The 18,025-nt window shown below is 36.0% G+C and overlaps 1 protein-coding gene across 1 annotated transcript in view; it reads right to left on the minus strand.

Moving 5' to 3' along the window:
* The window catches only part of LOC127647954 (speckle-type POZ protein), a 149,380-nt gene that overhangs the window by 117,225 nt on the left and 14,130 nt on the right, over window positions 1-18,025 (minus strand). Inside the window, exon 2 of the mRNA XM_052132488.1 lies at window positions 4,943-5,045. The gene's annotated coding sequence lies outside the window, so the exon portion shown is untranslated. The remainder of the gene's footprint in view (window positions 1-4,942; window positions 5,046-18,025) is intronic.

Below are 18,025 nucleotides of genomic sequence, written 5' to 3' on the forward strand. Positions count from 1 at the left end.
AGGAGGAGGGAGGGAGGGATAGGGATAATAATCAGTCCAGTACCTGAGCCCTCACACATGTAGTGTCCAATACCTGATCCCTGCTTCTTGGCTCTGATGATGATAAGTAAGAGGACATGGAGTAGTAGTACCTGAGCCCGGACACATATCAGTCTGTTAATATGTTTTCAACAAGTGTAATACTTTTATCCACTAGTCCAATTGTACTGGCTATATGTATTATATGTAATGAAATGGATTCTAATCTGTTATTGCACACCATGTTCTTGTTATTATAACAATTGTTGAAAAATCTAATCTTGTAAATAAACCACCATGTATAATTATGTCTTCTCAATGGCATTTAATCTTTTCATTTAAATTATACAACAGCCAGAACTCACAAAGACCACACTCATAACAATAGTCAAAATGTAATCTTGTCTCATACAACCGTATTGATATAACGGCAATATCACACAGCCCACTTTCAAGAGTGCCTGGATCCTTTCATTACATTACACTTGCGAGTTTGTAACTTGCTGTCCCAGTATTTCTGGAAGTATACCGTTTCTAAAAAAGCACTCAACTTTAGGGATAATATCATCCCAAAGTTCAAGATCGGGCAAAATCCTTTCAACAAAAATGTCATTGTGGTTCCACACAACAAAATCACAGTACTCAGCATCTACAATGTGAAGCCGTTTGGTACCGAGGTTGTGGACCCACCCGCTGACAAAAAAGTTGTACACCTGCAGACTTTTATATGCCTTAATTTGCTGTCTGGTGTAGTACGATGTCTGAAGGACCAGATAGTTGGTGATGTCAACAGCCTCCACTGTCGGCAAATCTTCAAGTTCGACCGAAAACTCACTCATCTTCATGAGGAACGGGTCACGTCCAACAAATGCGTTTACTAACTCCTTGTATCTATTTCTTGAAACTGGTTCTAAATTCGTACAATACGGACTCTCCGCAACGGTTTCCTCCATAGACGTATTCTCCATGTTTACTTCCTGCCCTCCATCTGAAATCGCTCCGCCTTCGCGCGTCATCATAATCACGTGACTGAAACCCAAGAATTAGAGGTATAAAAAAGGTCCCCTTAAAGGTACCACCCCAGTGACAGGCACGTGTACCCTAAAAGGTACAGTTTTGTTCTTTTTTTTTCTGAGGGTGTACCTAATGTCCCATATAGAGCCTAGATGCTCGAGGGAGATCCTTTTGCATTAACTTTCAAAATTTGTATCATGTGCTCTTCCTTACTATAAAACAACATTAAAAAAACATTGACAATTTTGAAAAAAGCCACTGTAAATTCAGTCATTTTAGGCTACAACATTCAAGAAAAAGTGTTGATCTCAGGAATGGACATTTGTACTAGTAACTAACAATATGATTATTGATATCACAAACTATAATTTTTACTAGCAAGTACATAGCTAACATGCATATTTAGAATTTCAGCTTGCAATAAAATAATTATAGATATCTGGGGCCGGATTCATTAAACATTCTTAAGAAAATTCTTCTTAACTATCATTTTCTTCTTAATACTTAAAAATTATTCTTAAAAATCTTCTGAAGAAAAAAAATGCAAGCATTCAAATTCTCGGGAAAAATAATTCTACAAAATCATCGTAAAAGAACATCTTAAAGTTAGGATAACCTCACAGTTTAGATGTTTTAATGAATAAAAGTTAAAGATTCATATCCCGAGGTTACCAGAACCGGCCAGATCCAGCTCCGTTCCTGCTTGGTTTCGGACTCAGTTGCTATGTGTCACTGAGAGATGATGACAAACTACAACCGGTGCTAGCCAGAAATCCCTTCAGACTTTTACGATCGACTTCAGAGGATGAACTGATGCCAAATCTAACTATAAGACATCGGATACTTCATATGCCACTGCCTGAATCTTGGATTTAGGATGGACCCAACGAACCTCACCAAAATGACCTGCCGGTTGAACTGTGATGCACCTCAAGGATCTCTGCCTGCATCACCTCAGTCTATTGATGGACTTCACTCTTGAAATGGAATACATAGACTCATTTAATTGCCAACAAAAGCCTTCATCAGCCAACTCACAACGGACAATGCATCTATGTGAACTTCTGCAGTTAATCCAGGATGGACTTCAAAGACATAAGTAATTAAACTTAAAGATCATAAAATTATTTTAAATATTTTTTTAAACACTGTACCTTAACACTTACTTGGTTTACAAATTTTAAAACATGACTTGCACTGTACTCAAATAACTAATATTGACCTTATATTCATGAAGTTAGCCAGTCTTTGTCTGGTTTCTCCCAAGGTTATTTGTCTCCATTAACCAACATTTTATGGAGTTTTGTGTTCCTTGCCACAGTTGCCTTCAGCTTTCTCACAGGGGTTATTAATACAATTAAAATATAATATTTATATAATGTAACTTAATATATAAATTTATTTTTATACACAATTTACAATCATATTTAATCAAACTACACAATGATTACTAAGACTTTATAGATAATACAGTTGAATTTATTTGTTAATGAATGATTTTCTGTAAAGCTGCTTTGAAACAATGTGTGTTGTGAAAAGCGCTATACAAATAACTTGAAAGTCTACGATAACTGCTTTGTACAATTGTGGTGAGAGCTTGGCGCTGTTTTGGACATGAGCAGGACCTACACAATATTAGGCATGTGGTTTTAATGTTGTGGCAGATCGCTGTATGTAGGCGAGTCTGTAATACAAGCATTACAATGTATTGTTTATCGAAAGATGCATGAGTAAATGTGTGTCGATATCATAAAATAGCAGGTTCTGAGTAATAGAGAGTAAAAGTATTAATAAAGTCATAATCTGCCATTTAAGTCATGATTTGAGTGAAAGTGAATAAATCACACAGTTGTTGTGGCACCTCTAGTGTTAATTTCTCCTGAAAAACGTAATCTTTTGCAAAAATTTATAGTCATGTTTTCACTATGAGACAAGGTTGATTTCGACAAGTAATGATGTCATTTTCATATCAAGAATGAACATTTTTACTAGTGCAAACCTAATTTAATAATATAAAAGCTTTACATTTTCACTAGTAATTCCAATATTGATTTTAAAATTAACATTTTACAGTATGTGAAAATTGAATAATAGAACTCCTGCAAATTGCTTCACCTCTACAAAGTAAATCTTTGGGTTTGAGTGACTGAGTGCACGTGTACTGTAGGATTGTTGTGCTGTTGAATCTGCATTCAGCTTTAAACTAGCTCCAGTGACGCACCTAATTACCTGATATAGACACGCACGTGCACACACACCACTGAATATTCTGTTCAGTGCCCATGTGCACACCAAAAAGAAAAAGAGAATAAAATTCAAAGAATTAAATAAGCTGGTGAATGTAATTTATTAAAAAGCAGGATATGAGATGTTTCAAGAGCCGAAGCGTAAGACTTTCAACACAGCCTCTGTTTAAGGCAGCATCTGAAACAGGCAATTTACACTGCATGCGTTTACACCTCTTGAAAAACCAAGGAGGAAAGTCACTGTTTAAACTTGGCTGAGCGTTGTAACGTGCGAACGGATCCTCAAAATGTTCCGTCACTGCAAACATACTGATTCAACACACAGAGGGATTCCACTGTACGTCCTCACTGTACAACATAAACCACTGACATACTGCACAAAACTTTTGCTTTCACCACAGTTTCATTACATCACACATTTGAGGGAAATTAGGCATTTTAGGCTTACACAAATGAAAAAACAAACATATAGACCCTTAGTACCAACCAAAACAGAATAATTCATATTAACAGTCTTTCACATCTATCCACTATATTTTATTCTGGATGACTTTTTCATTTAGTTTTGTGAAACATAATAAAAAAAGCACATCCATAAAACTAAATCAAGACAATAAGCTGTGGAATCAGAGCATAAGTCAAGGTGTCCATACAATACAGATTTGTGAAAAAGCCTTGTATGATCTGGATTAACACATTACAGCCTATGTACACACATACAGGCAACCTGATCCATCATCAATTACAGTGAGAGAGAGACAGAGAGAGAGACAAAAAGAGAAAGCGTGCAGCACTTAAGAGATATAAGAGAAATAGGGGTGATGCTAAAAGAGATGTAGTACAGAGAAAGTGATAAAAACAGACATGAGGTCAGGAGCAGCTAATTATCCTGTCAGTAGTAATGCACTAGTGCCTGTGATCACCACAGGGTCATACACACCTGAGAGGTGTGTGCGTGTTTTAAGTTAGCAGATGACTCTATTTGTGAGCTCTGCATGAGTCCTTCACCTCTTGAATGTGAGGGCATGGTCTAATGCAAAAAATTGGACCACTCACATTTTGCTCCCTTCTTTCGGTTTATCTTAACATCAGGTCAGCTTAACATTAAAGATTTCTTTCTCCTTGATTTTTCACTTCCCCCACCCACCACTCTGCTCTGCTCTGCTCCTCCTCATCCGTCGTTCTATGTTTCCTATTTTTTTTTGCATCCAGCAGTCCATTATTAGTGGTAAAACTGCAGTTTTATAACACCATTGTCATCGAGGTGCTCAAGTCTGCATCCTTTAGCACCAAACCTTCACCTCTTCATTTCTGCAAGTCAACTTTTTTTTTTCGCCTCCACTTCGCATCGTGGCAAAACCTCCCAGTGTCGTCCTCTTTCCATTAAAGAGGCCACATTTATTTGTCTCTTCTTGTTTTCCCTCAAACCACTCAATTTCATATTTCTGAATCACCTCCTCTCGTGTTCAGCACAGCACGTAGTTCACCTGACCCTGAGCTGATTGTCTCCGCATGAGTTTTACAACACAAAAAAAATAAAAAATATTAATGATATAGTACCAAAAGTAAAAAAATAAAATAAAAAATAATAATAAAAGCAGCCGTACAGAAAGGCGGACGTGCTCCTCTTATTTTTTTAATTCATCTAGCCAGATGTCACTTACCTATTGGTGATCAGGCAGACATGGTGGTCACGTTGCAATTGTAGACTCTCTCCCTGAGAGTTTTGATTTACAGTAAAATGCTCTGTCTGGTCAAGAACGTGATCTGAGAAGAAAGGCAGAAGAAAAGGTCACTGGGATCAGTGTGGTGTCATAAAATGAAAGTACAGCTAAAGGGAACTATTGTAAAACTAGAATCATCTGATTTTAACACTTATAAAACCAGCATAACCATTCATTACTATAAAGTAGGGTGACCAGATGTCCCCATTTTCTGAGGACAGTGCCGGGATTTGACTGTCTGTCCCTGACTGGAAATGTCCCCGTTTTTACTGCACATTCAAAACAGTCCAATAAGTGAAAATACATGGCAAGAAAGCCCCTATTGAAGCCTACTGTCAACAAGGTTAATCATGTGTTGTTTATTTTGACCAACAGAGGGGGCTGCTCGCTACAGCAACTTTAAGTCATTGGTCTTCCTTTACTGATTACAATTTCGCACCAGGAAGCAAGCGCTCTGGGTTTTGGAATGCGGAAGTAAACGTTTGCAGGGTAAACTTAGAATGCCATGAATGGGAGATCACAGCAAATATTATTTTCACGAACATGACTAACACACATTATAGGATTTGGAACGGGCTCGTCAGACTGATACCAGATCCGTCTAAAAGCTTCAGTATCAGAGCCGATATCAATCCAGGTATCAGATCGGCGCATCCCTAGTTAGTAGCCTACCGTCTTTTAGGAAAGTGCCAGGTAAAGGTGAAGGAAAAGAGGAGAAGGAAGTTTAGAAGAGAGTAAGCAGTGTGATGCAAAAAAGCGTGTCCAAGGGCAAGGGACCCTGTGCAGTGGTGTCAGCTGCAATAGTTCTTATATTCAACCATTGTTTATATATGTTTGTTTATATCACTTTTATACCACAGTGTCATCTACTATATACAGTGCAGAAAAGAATGAACTCATGTAACAGAAGACAAATTAAAAATGATCAACTTTACTTCCATATCAGAATTTCAGAGTATGATATACTATAGATCATCACATTACTACATTCACCATTGTAAAAATATATAACATCCGATTGTCTCCCCTTTTTTAAATCATATATAAGTAATGTGAAATTTTATGATGAAACTTACTTAAAAATATAAAATAGTATAATCACAATAGTTAATTTAGCAGGATATTCAAAAGGGGCATGTATTTAACAACCATGTGGCAATGCCCATTTTTGGATAAACCAGAGAAAATACAAATTAAATAAAAACTTTACCAATAAAAAGGAAATGTGTCTCCCTAAAGAGTTTTCTTCTTTTATTTGGGTGCAAACCAAAAGACAATGAAATATTAATAATAAAGTTTCCCATGATTAAGCAAACAGCTTTAAATAAATATAACATTTGGGTTGAAAACAGTACTCAAAACAGTAAAACTATTTTTATTGATTTATGACCAAATAGGCCTAGTTAAGACTCTTAATTATGATTAAGTCACATTCCAAGGTGCAAAATAGCCCAAATACACACACATAATTATTTTAAACTTGTCTTCACTTGTTCAGGACATGTTCTGCTGTGTATTTCATGCAGTAATTTTTGTTCATTTGCTTCACCAAGATATGTCAAAAAGCAGCACTTCCCTCTAATACCCTAAAAATGTAATTTACTTTGGTACAGACCAATGGTGATTGCTTAAAACTACACGGAAAGCACGGGTGTCACAGGTTAACCTGATGACATTGCAAATCAACATTTGACAGATATATCTGATTGATGCCAGCATTTTCAATCTTTTTAAATCAGATATGTGTTTTGTGATTGTTTGTGGTGTTTAAGTAACTGTCATTGTGTTAGTTTTTTTGTGTTCTTGATTTATTTTTGGTACAATCAAAATACATATTTAAATAAGGCAGAACACTTCATCAAATGTCAGTTACCTTTATTTCATGAAACATTTCCACCAAATCATTCTGCCTGCTGCTCATTTTCTGGTTCACATGCTGTATAGCCAAACAGTTCTCCTGGTTTGATCCAGTTTTAAAGCATTGGCCACACCCATCCAATTGGGGTATACCATTCATTATTATTGTCAGAGGGGGACCTTTTATAACAGGAGGTTTTGTTTTTGTTTAGCCGTTTATTTCTCTTCTGTTATCAAGTGTTGTGTGGCCTGATATTCTAGGCCTCATTTTGTCTGTTTATGTTATTGTCATTTATTTTTTCCCCCACATTGGTTAATTCTAATGGGGCTTTTCCAGTGCATGGTACATCTCGACTCAGTTCGACTCTGCGCGCTTTTTGGGGGTTTTCCACAGTGGATAGTACCTGACACTTTTTTAGTACCACCTCAGTCGAGGTTCCAAACGAGCCGAGCCGATACTAAATGTGACGGCAAAAGAAGCAATGGTAGGGAGAGTGTCCTGGACTGGCGTTGATCCACGATGGAGGATGGCATGTTTTGTTATGTTAACTCTATACTATGCTTGAAAGCTTCACTTTATTTCATTGACCAGCTTGCTTCTAAAACAACCAGGCCAATTTAACTGTTACACTTGTGTAAAATCACCATGCAACAACTGATTTATGCAGCACAATGAGCAAGTAGCTAACAGCTAGCGGTCATGTTATTGTTTTGGTCAGTTTTTGTGTCGTTGCAGCCATTTTGAGAAGAGGTGAATGGAACAGTGTTGTTGACGTGGGCCATTTGTTGGTTTAGCCATTTTTGCACATTATTTTCTTTTGTGCAGTTATTGTTTATAATTTTGTAAATATTTTCACTGTAAATACATTTGCACCATAATAAACACTTCTTGGGAGCCACCAGCACGTCATTTTTACTCTAACCGTTAGGCCACATGGGTTCTCCTAAAATGTTCACAGAGAAGGTGGAAATTGGTTTGTTCAAGAATAAAATATGCTTTTTTTCTACATGAATATGTCCATGGAAGTCAGTGAATTGATGGCCCATAGAGCGCTTGTGAGGCTGTGCTTCAATGGGAGTCTATAGCGGATACCTGTACCATTAGAATTCAGGGGACTAAAGATAAATGTACATTATATGAAAGGCTCTAAACATTATGTTTTTGGTTCTCTAGGAGTCTACGGGATCTTCATTAACACTTTTTGCATTTAATCTGAATCTGATGCTTATTGGAAAATTTGGGTTTAAATCTGCATATTTTTGTCACACCTGGAAACCCGGCTTTTCTAAGATTCACTTGGTCAAGCTCTTAAATGGATGAGACATTACAACAAAAAAAATTATATTAAAGGACAGCAAAGTATGTAATTTCCGCTGTCAAACGCAGAGAGATCCATGTGCAGTTATTTGCAATCTGACTTCACACTTATTTCAGCTTTCGGAATCAGATATGTCCCTTATGTTGTTGCAAAAATCTTGTTTAAATATTTCCATAAGAAATTTCATGGAGTAGTAGATTGAGCGGTTGTTGTTATTTTGTTAGCAAGACTGCAATCACCAAAAACAAAAGCCTTTGCTTCCCCACTTTTGTGAAGCAAAGGTGCACCTGTTACAAACGGTATGGCAAAATCAGACAAATACAATAAGGTATACATTTGTACAATAATAAATTCTAAAAACCTTTTTACTATCAAGTACAAGCTGTTGCCATGTTTTTTTTTTTTTTTTTTAGTTATGACAGCAGCCAACAACAACGCATAAATGTCTTCACAAAGCACTGGATGATCTAGTATTTAAGAAGGGGAAACATCTCAAAGAGAGCTGATCAGTCTGATGACTTGAGGGACTTCAGCCAGTTCTGAAATCAATCCCATCATCCCCAAGACATGACATCAAACACAAGCACGGCTTTAAATGCTCTACACACCCAGAGAAGCCCCAAATCTCCAGAGCTTAAAGCTATTATCATCCGAAAGTCTGCTCACGGCATTACAGAGGAATGGAACATCTATCCCTTCAACCAGTTTGCGTGTGTGTGTGTGTGTGTGTGTGTGTGTGTGTGTGTGTGTTGGCTGGCACAGCAGGTGTAGGTGTAAAAGTGAGAATGTTTATTTGACATGGTAATCTCTCAGTCTCTTTGGTGACATTCTCATTTGTTTTCTGTGTAACTTATAATTGTCAACATCAACTGCATCACACAATTAAAAAAGGGGTTTTAGCTTTGCCCAGGAAAAAGCTCAAAGTCTTTGTTGTCCAGTGTGAACCCATGTTTTTTCATTTATGTTATTTCTGCACTGAATCTTTCTGTGATGTATCAAAGCCATAATCAAAATATGTTCTGTTTAAAGTTAAGTACATGAGTTAAGTACATGAGTGTTTTTTCAGCTTTTTCAGCCCAGTGAATTTCTAGAAAATAAAATATGGTTTAAATATTTTTCACACACAATTTTTATTTAATCTGTGTACTTACAATGTCCCACAGTGTATGTACAGGCACCACAAGAGATTTATAAAAAAAATTCGAAAACTCGTGAGAATTCCCACACCACAGAGTCAATATTTAAGGATTCACACTGCATACTTAAGCAGCATGGAACTCTGTAGCAGAAGATTGCAAATATAGACTTTTATAAAGCACAATACTCCCTCATTGATCAATATTCAAAGTTGAAGTCAGAAGTTTACATACACCTTGGCCAAATACATTTAAACTTTTTTTGGGTTTCTTTTTTTTTTTCACATTTCCGTAACCTACATTTACGTGGCCACTCCAATACCTGCACAAAGTAGATGTCCTAAACAACTCGCCAAAACTATAATTTGCTAATATGAAATCTGTGGAGTGGATAAAAAATGAGTTTTAATGATTTCAATGTAAGTATATGAAGTTTCTGACTTCAACTGAAATTTGTTTAATAAATTCTCCTCCCTGTCCAGTAGGGGGTGATATGCACAAAGAATGAGAATCACCAAAAACAGAAGGAGAAAGTGAAAGACTTAAATATTGATATTTTTCTCACTTATACCTTTCATATCGCATCAGAAGATTTAACCACCAGTGTCGTCTGGAGTGCTTTTATGTTGCCCTTATGTGGACTTTGTAGCTTAAACATTTTGGCACCCATTCATTTGCATTGTCTAGACCCACAGAGTTCAGATATTCTTCTAAAAATCTTAATTTGTGTTCAGCAGAAGAAAAAGTCATACACATCTGGGATGGCATGAGAGTGAGTAAATTAAGAGATCATTTTATTTTTGGGTGAACTATCCCTTTAATCTAAAAATTAAAATTCTGTCATCAACATGTTTATATATGTGGGTTGCCTTTCCAGTAACGCAGTTCAAACCAAACAGAACACACGCAACGTAATGTTGAAGTCATTTCAAAGCTGTGCAGCTGTGCTTTGCTTCACCAGAACAGAAAGCTCACCTCTGCTCTCTGATGGAAGAACAAATATATTATGCTGTCTAATGAGCTTTAGAAAGCCAATTCCTTGTCATGCACAATACAAATTAAAATATTGATACTTTGCCTCAGTGCATCCATTCAACAATGCAAAAGAATCTTAATAATATACTATTGATTTTCACACTTTTACCGCAAGGAGACAGGAATAGATGCAATTCCCTTCATCTGACAACAATACATGGAGGTTACACATGTGTCGCAAAAAGCTGTGAGCCATCTACCTAGATAGCATTTGGGGCATCATGTGCAAATTCGGAATATGCCTATGATGTCTAGCTCTCTTGATTTTGTTACACAGCACAGAGACAAAGAACAATCCAATATTGAGTACAAAAAAGTACAAAAGCAGATAAGACAAATAGTGGCTGTACTAGCACCGTGCTAGTGGCACCGGTTTATGTGTCACACTGTAAATGCAACATCAAATTGAGTGCATTGGTTTGTAGGTTACAGTATAGTGTACTCTGTTGTATACTGCACATTTTGGCAAATATAGCAGTTAATGCAGATATATTCAATGCATATAGAAAACTTGCTTACAATGTACAGTATACTGTACATGCATACAGAAATAGTAAGAGTATTAGTATGCCTTTCAGAACAGTCGAGAGATCAGTATCAGAGTGAAAGCCTGTAAAGTTAAATAAAAACAAATGACAATGTATATTAATCCTAAAGCTGATTCAGGTTTGCACCCTGTATGTAGCTGAATCAATTTTAGGCTCATTAATTCAATTAAATAACTATCATCAAAAAGGAACATCAGTACTTAGAATGAGTGTGTACACAAGCGACGAGAGTGAGAGAGAGATGAAAGGAGAGAGTGGAAGAGACGGATGGAGATATATGATCAACTAAGCATTGGACGGCAATATGTGCTGGGATAGATGAGAGAAAGACAAGATAAAGAAAAAGAATGAGAAATACAAAAAAATAGAAAAGATGGAAGATGAGAAACAAGGTGTGTGAGCAGAATGAAAATGGACAGAGTCAAAGAAGAGCTATTGGGGGGTGTATATAATATAAAAAATAAATAAAAAAAAAGCAGTATACAAGTTACAGGAGTGTAACTGCTACAGCGGATGGGCATGAAGACGTCACACACAAGAGTTTCTGCTGTGTAACCGAACGAAGACTTAATACAGTGATTTCTGAGTTACTACATTTAATATTTTCTGTTTTTAATGGTCATAAATTACACAATTGTTATCAGGAGTTGGTCATTAATAAAAATAAAAAACATACTCATGAAATCCATTTATATGGGGGGTGGATAACATCCAAATGGACAGTAATTTACACAAATGCCAAACCCCAAAGTGGTCATCTGGATTCAGTCAGACATACTGACTATCGTTACATGGACACCAGAATGCGACTTATTGCAAGAAAGCGTGTTATTGTGCGAAAATAGCTAGAGGTCGAACGATATTTAGTTTTTGTCTTGTGGTGTTTGGATAATTCAGTTGCTGACCATTTAAATAAAGAATACATTTAAATTATAGCTAAATAAACATCAGTACTGTATGTTTCATATCAGTCAGCTGCTGATTAGGGCTGCAACTAATGATTATTTTGATAATCAATTAATCTAACGATTAGAACGATTAGAACGATTATTCTGCGATTATTGTAGCGATTAATAATTACCTCTTAACCAATTATTCAGATTGTTAAAAGGTTGTATTAAATGTGCTTACTAACAATAAAGAGGATAAAATTATCTTTTAAATATACCTCTAAATGATCGTCACTGAATTAAAAGGGGGAAAAATACTTCTTATAAGTTTAATTCGGAAAAGAAATTCACTGCAAAACAAATATATTGTTATCAAGTGTTATTTGTCTTGTTTTCCATTTAAAAATGTCTAAAAATCCTTAAAACAAGATACATTTAATTGAGAAGCAACATATGAGATATTTAGACTTGCTTTAATAGAATGTATCTTAAATATACAGTAAGTGTATTTTGTATACAAGTGTATTTTTACATGGTTATACTTCTGTGAGTGCAGTAAAGACAAAATATACTTATATTCAAGATCTATTCTCTAAAAGCAAGTCTAAATACCTTATATGCTGCTTCTCAGTTGAATGCATCTTTTTTAAAGGATTTTTAGATATTTTTAAATTTGTATTTTTAATATTGTATTCAACATTCTCAGATAAAAAAAAAAATGTCTTCTGCAGTATAGCTGCTAAAGAAAATGTATGTTGTTTTAAAAGGAGCTTTATACATTTATTTTGGAAAACAAGCCAAAACCAAAACAAATCAATAACTTATTTTGTTGCAGTGTTTAATGGGGCAAAGACTACACTCTCAACTTTCTGTTCACTTCAATCTTTAACTCACAAAAAACAAACTCTCTCTTATTAATAAAGCTGCGTATTGCCAATTTTCTTCACAATAAGAAATGCACAGTGACATATATTATGATTCAATAACCATCACGTTATAATCTAGCTGCATTAAGCGTATGCACTCGAGGGATGAGCGTCCCCGTGAAAGAGTGTGCCTTAGCTGGATGCAGTTTCAGTCTCTCCTCCTTAGATCAGGTCACATCATGCGACTCATAGAAGAGGTGCTGACCGCACAGAGAAATGCCATTTTTGGAGTTTATACATATTTACATGACCTTTTTCCATATTATTTTAACTTTAATAAAGGATGTATTAAGAATATAACAGCAAGGTGTTTCCTTTAAAGATGCTTTGACATGCAAGTTTTGCTTCAGTGGAACAGCAGCACCGGTTCCGCTGTATTTCACAACGAGAGTGCTTCTGTATTTAGTTATTTTGTATATTTGTATAATTTCCTCATACTTTGCGATCTACATCTGAAGCTGTTTGGAAAGTTTGGAGCGCGTCTGGACTGTGAGCTGTGTAATTCTTCCTCTCCTCAACCAGACGCGAGCTGCAGTGATCCTTTCGCGTGCCATTAGTTTCATAACTGATCTCGTGTTACGTTAAATAAGAGCAAATCGACTAATTGATTTCAGCCCAACATGAGGGTGAGTAAAAGATGAGAAAGCTGGGATGAAGTATTTCAACATCCAAAATGTTACACACTTTAGCTTTAAGTTTTAATTCAAACATTTTGCATACTGTTACCAGAAAGTGTACCAGAAACTACTACTTAGTACTAAAACATCTTCCTGTCATTGTCATTGCAAGCATGGCCATTTTCTTTTGACCAAAATCACAATCGTACATCAAAATTACAATTTACGAAATTACAAGTAGGAACTTCTCAGGACGACTTGAAGGCAGCATTAGGCTGAGAGTGCTACAAGGTGTGTTGTTATTCAGAGTAAAGCAGCAGTGTAAAGCTGCAGTTTTAAAACAGATGAGAGAGAGAATACGTGTCAACATAAGGAGCGCTGCTGTCAGCTGTAGGACAGATAGACACGCTCACACAGGTAAACTGTAGATAAAAACTTGCCCTCTACACATTTCACAGAGACATTCAAGGGCAACAAGTCATGATCAGACGCTCTCTACCTAGACTGCTTCACTTTTCTTCCCATTTCTATCCAACCTTTCTACATTCAACCACATTCTTTCTAATGCTTTCAACTTCACCCTTGATGTGCTTTTCATATACAACCCCTTATCCTATCGGTGTATTTGGCATCAACCATCATGTCATTCTCGAGAGAAAACAATCATTAAAAGAACACATTTTCTATGGACGAGAAGCATAACTGAAAGAGATGAGAGGAAATAAGCCACAAAAAGGACATAAAGAGGACTTTCTTGGACGTCTGATGAAGGTCACAGGTGGAGACAGGTAGAAAATGGATGTAAGGACGTATGAAGATGAAAGTGTCCATGTGAAAGAGTGATAGAGTTTGACAGCAACTTAATAATCACTTTTAATTGATTCTGCTCCCGAGAAGAAGGTGACAGAAAGAGCTGTACAAGGCCAGTGTGTGTTGCTGTCATGAGGTATTCGGTCACTGTTACAAGCAGGTCCATAAAACATCTCGACATCATACCTGATGAGAATGACATCAGACCCTTCAGAGACAGACGCACAGCTTTGATCAGAAGCACAGCTCTTTAAACTAGCAGACATGTTGATGAGACAAGACCCAGGTCACCCAATTGGATGGACAGCGTAAAGACAGATAGAGATGAAGGAGAGCAAATGTGTCCACTCTGAGAAGTGCCGTTCGTTGATGAACAGAAAGGACATTCTTTTAACCACTGACACACACACACACACACACACATCTGTTTAACACCTGCTACATTTTATTCTTTTTTTATCAGAAAGAGATAAGTGGTTGGGCTTGGTCTGTTTTTTTTTTCAGTTTGAGATGGTTAGGCCAATTTTTGGGGCCATTTTAGCGGGCAAGACTGTGGCATGCAGATAAGCATGGTGAAGAGAGGAATGGTCTCAGATTCAGATGGCACAATGGAAACAAGCTGCATAAAAGTCCAGCTTTACCAAAGACCTTGCAAAAAGTTGCCATTTTATTAGATTTTTTCACATTACAATAAAATCCTAGATGTACCGGCAATGTGTCTCATCTGTAATCCTATTTTTAAAAGACATGACCAGATACACGGTCCACCAATAACGTTAGCGTAAGAGACTAGCGACATTAAGCAATAAAGTCGCTGCATGTGTGAACGGGCCTTTACTCGTTCCTAAAGGCCACATACTAAAAGCGAACTGTGTTTGGTCGTGCTACAAGTCCATCAGACTTCCTATCTAAATTGGAGGTTCTTGACTAAAATGAGATGCCATGTGCATTGTACTTCATGCCAATATTCCTAAGTTTTGAGTGATAGACAGAAGTATTAAATGGACTAAAACCATCAGGAATTTGAAGCTAGTGGTATCTAGGTTTTAGGACGATATATCGAATTTCGATATATTGAGAATAAAAAAAAAACTGACAAACCATAGAGGCAAAACTCAATATTTTGCAAATTGCAACATTGTTTTCTGTACATGTGATCATAAATTAAAAGACCCATCAAACTTCACAATCCCTATATTGCTTGATTTTACCGCTTGAATTAAAGTGCCTTTAAAAAAATACCGGAATTGTTTGATCTTCGTGACTTTCAGTTACGTTAGCCTAACTGTTCTCTTGCATGCAATTTTCACTTTTGTGCATCTTGACTGGACTCGAATCACAGTTTTTGTGTCCAAAGTCTAACACTCTATGGTGAGCTACCATTAAGCTAACCATATAAAAATAAGTGTAGTGTGACATTTCAATACATCACAAATAAAAAAACTTGATATTTCACAATTTGAAACATTGTTTTCTGTCATAATCTCTCTAATCGCTCGATTTGACCCCTACAGCACTTTCCAACACTGTTTACAGGGTTCACAAAAGGTCCTTAAAGTGATTAAAATTGCCTGAATTTAGCTTTTAGAATTGAAAGAATACCTGGAAAAATCTCCTTTTGTTGAAAAGTGCTTGAGATTAAAATCTGACAATTTCTTCCATGTAATATGTATCCATCGCAGTCCACTTTCATTTAATAATGTGTATTTTAATATCCTCTCTATTCTTTACAGTCAGATAAAAAAATACAAATAAATAAAAATTTTAACAACAAATAGCATGGATGCACTCAAAAACAGAGAATTCTCTATCATTAATAAATTAACCGGATCACCTGTGCGAGTCTGTGAGATGCACATTAAACTCCGCACATTAAAAAAAGTACCATTATAGCACTTGTTATACAAATGAATGCAAAATTAATGGTGTTACTTGTAAATTGTACACTTTATTTTAAACATTGACAGCTCATATCACTATTATATACAATTTCCGGAAATAATATTATTTGATAGAATGTAGCATCTTTATAATTTAAAAAAGTTATGATGTGATCATATGATCATTTATAAGATAAAATGTTATCATAATCTAGACAAACAAATTACAAAAAAAAATAAATAATTCACATACTTTTTTGGGTTCGTTTCCTTTTCGTTTGTTCAGTTCTATTGCTTGTTCTGAATCTGATCAGCCTGAATGTAGTCCACTATTTTTGAAGGCCTATTTGTTTGTGATCTTTTCTTATAGTAAAAGGTATATGAGAAACTTTGCAAAAATGCGTATTAAAGAACTTTATTTTGATGAGAAATTACAATGTGCATTTTGTGCAAGCATTAAATAATAAAAAAGCTCAATGTTTCTGCCATAGTTTCTCATTTAAGTTTTATCATATCGAATATGGAATTGTGAACCTCATATCATATATCGAACCAAATCATGAGATAACCATATCGTCCCATCCCTATTGTATATACTTGATAATATAATATTAATTGATAGAATGTAGAAATTTAAAAAGAAAAAGTTAAACTGTGATTATAAAGATGACAAACAAATTATTACAAAAACAAATATTCACATTAAGACATTAATTTCTGTTTTTGAAGGCTTAGCCTGTTTGTTTTTGATCATTTCTCATAGTGAAAGGTATATGAGAAAATCAGATACATTTACGCCGATCAGCCACAACATTAAAACCACTTCCCTAATATTGTGTAGGTCCCCCTGGTGCTGCCAAATCAGTGCCAACCTGCATCTCAGAATAGGATTCTGAAACGATATTCTTTTCACCACAATTTACAGAGCGGTTATCTGAGTTACCGTAGACTTTGTCAGTTCAAACCAGTCTGGCCATTCTCTGTTGACCTCTCTTATCAACAAGGCATTTTCATCCACAGAACTGCCCCTCACTGAATATTTTTTGTTTTTGACACCTTTCTGAGTAAATTCTAGAGATTGTTGTGTGTAAAAATCCCAGGAGATCAGCTGTTACAGAAATACTCAAACCAGCACGTCTGGCACCATCAATCATCCATGAGATTATATAATCAGCCAATCATGTGGCAACAGTGCAGTGCATACAAATTTGATCTCAGTGATTTGGACAATGGCATGATTGTTGGTGCCAGATGGGCTGGTTTGAGTATTTCTGTAACTGCTGATCCTTAAAAATACACTTCATTACAGCAAAACATTTGCATCAGCTTCATAAAGTCACTCATTCTTGAAGAGATTGTTTATACTGAGCTGTTCAAGTAATCATATTAAAATTTCAAAATGTTTGAACTGCAAGGTCAACAAATTATGATAATTAAGTCCAAACAAAATATTAAGTGCTTCAAAATTTTGATCTCGGATTTAAAAGCCCTGTTGGACCTTCCTTTCAGAACTCTTTGAGAGATGCTCCATTAAATACACATCATGCTATGAGCTTGTGCATCTCTTTCATACACAGTTGTTTCATTTGTGATGCAGACCTAGGTCAGACACACACACCTCTGTGTGACTGCTGAGTGGCAAAGCTTTGTGATCAAAGGTTTTACAGATGGCTTAACGAGCAGGAGACAGAAAGAGAGAGAGAGAGTGAAAAGGACAGAGAGAATGAAAAGCAGAGAGAGACAGGTATTAGACAGGTAAAGTCATGAAGATAGAGTGAGAAGTTGACATACAGAGAAAGAGAAAATGAGAAAGACAGATAAGAGGAGACGAGTGAAGCAGAACAAAGCACACGAAAGGAGACAAAATGAAAAATGTGGAAAATGAGAGCCATCAAACCGCACAACAACACACAGTCTCTCTCTCCATCTTTCTCTCTCTCTACTGAACAGCTCTTGTTTGGTGTAAAACAGCCTCAACATGAAAGGAGTATTTTCAGTTCGCATA

Source organism: Xyrauchen texanus, chromosome 8 (assembly GCF_025860055.1).
Source record: "Xyrauchen texanus isolate HMW12.3.18 chromosome 8, RBS_HiC_50CHRs, whole genome shotgun sequence".
NCBI lineage: Eukaryota > Metazoa > Chordata > Actinopteri > Cypriniformes > Catostomidae > Xyrauchen > Xyrauchen texanus.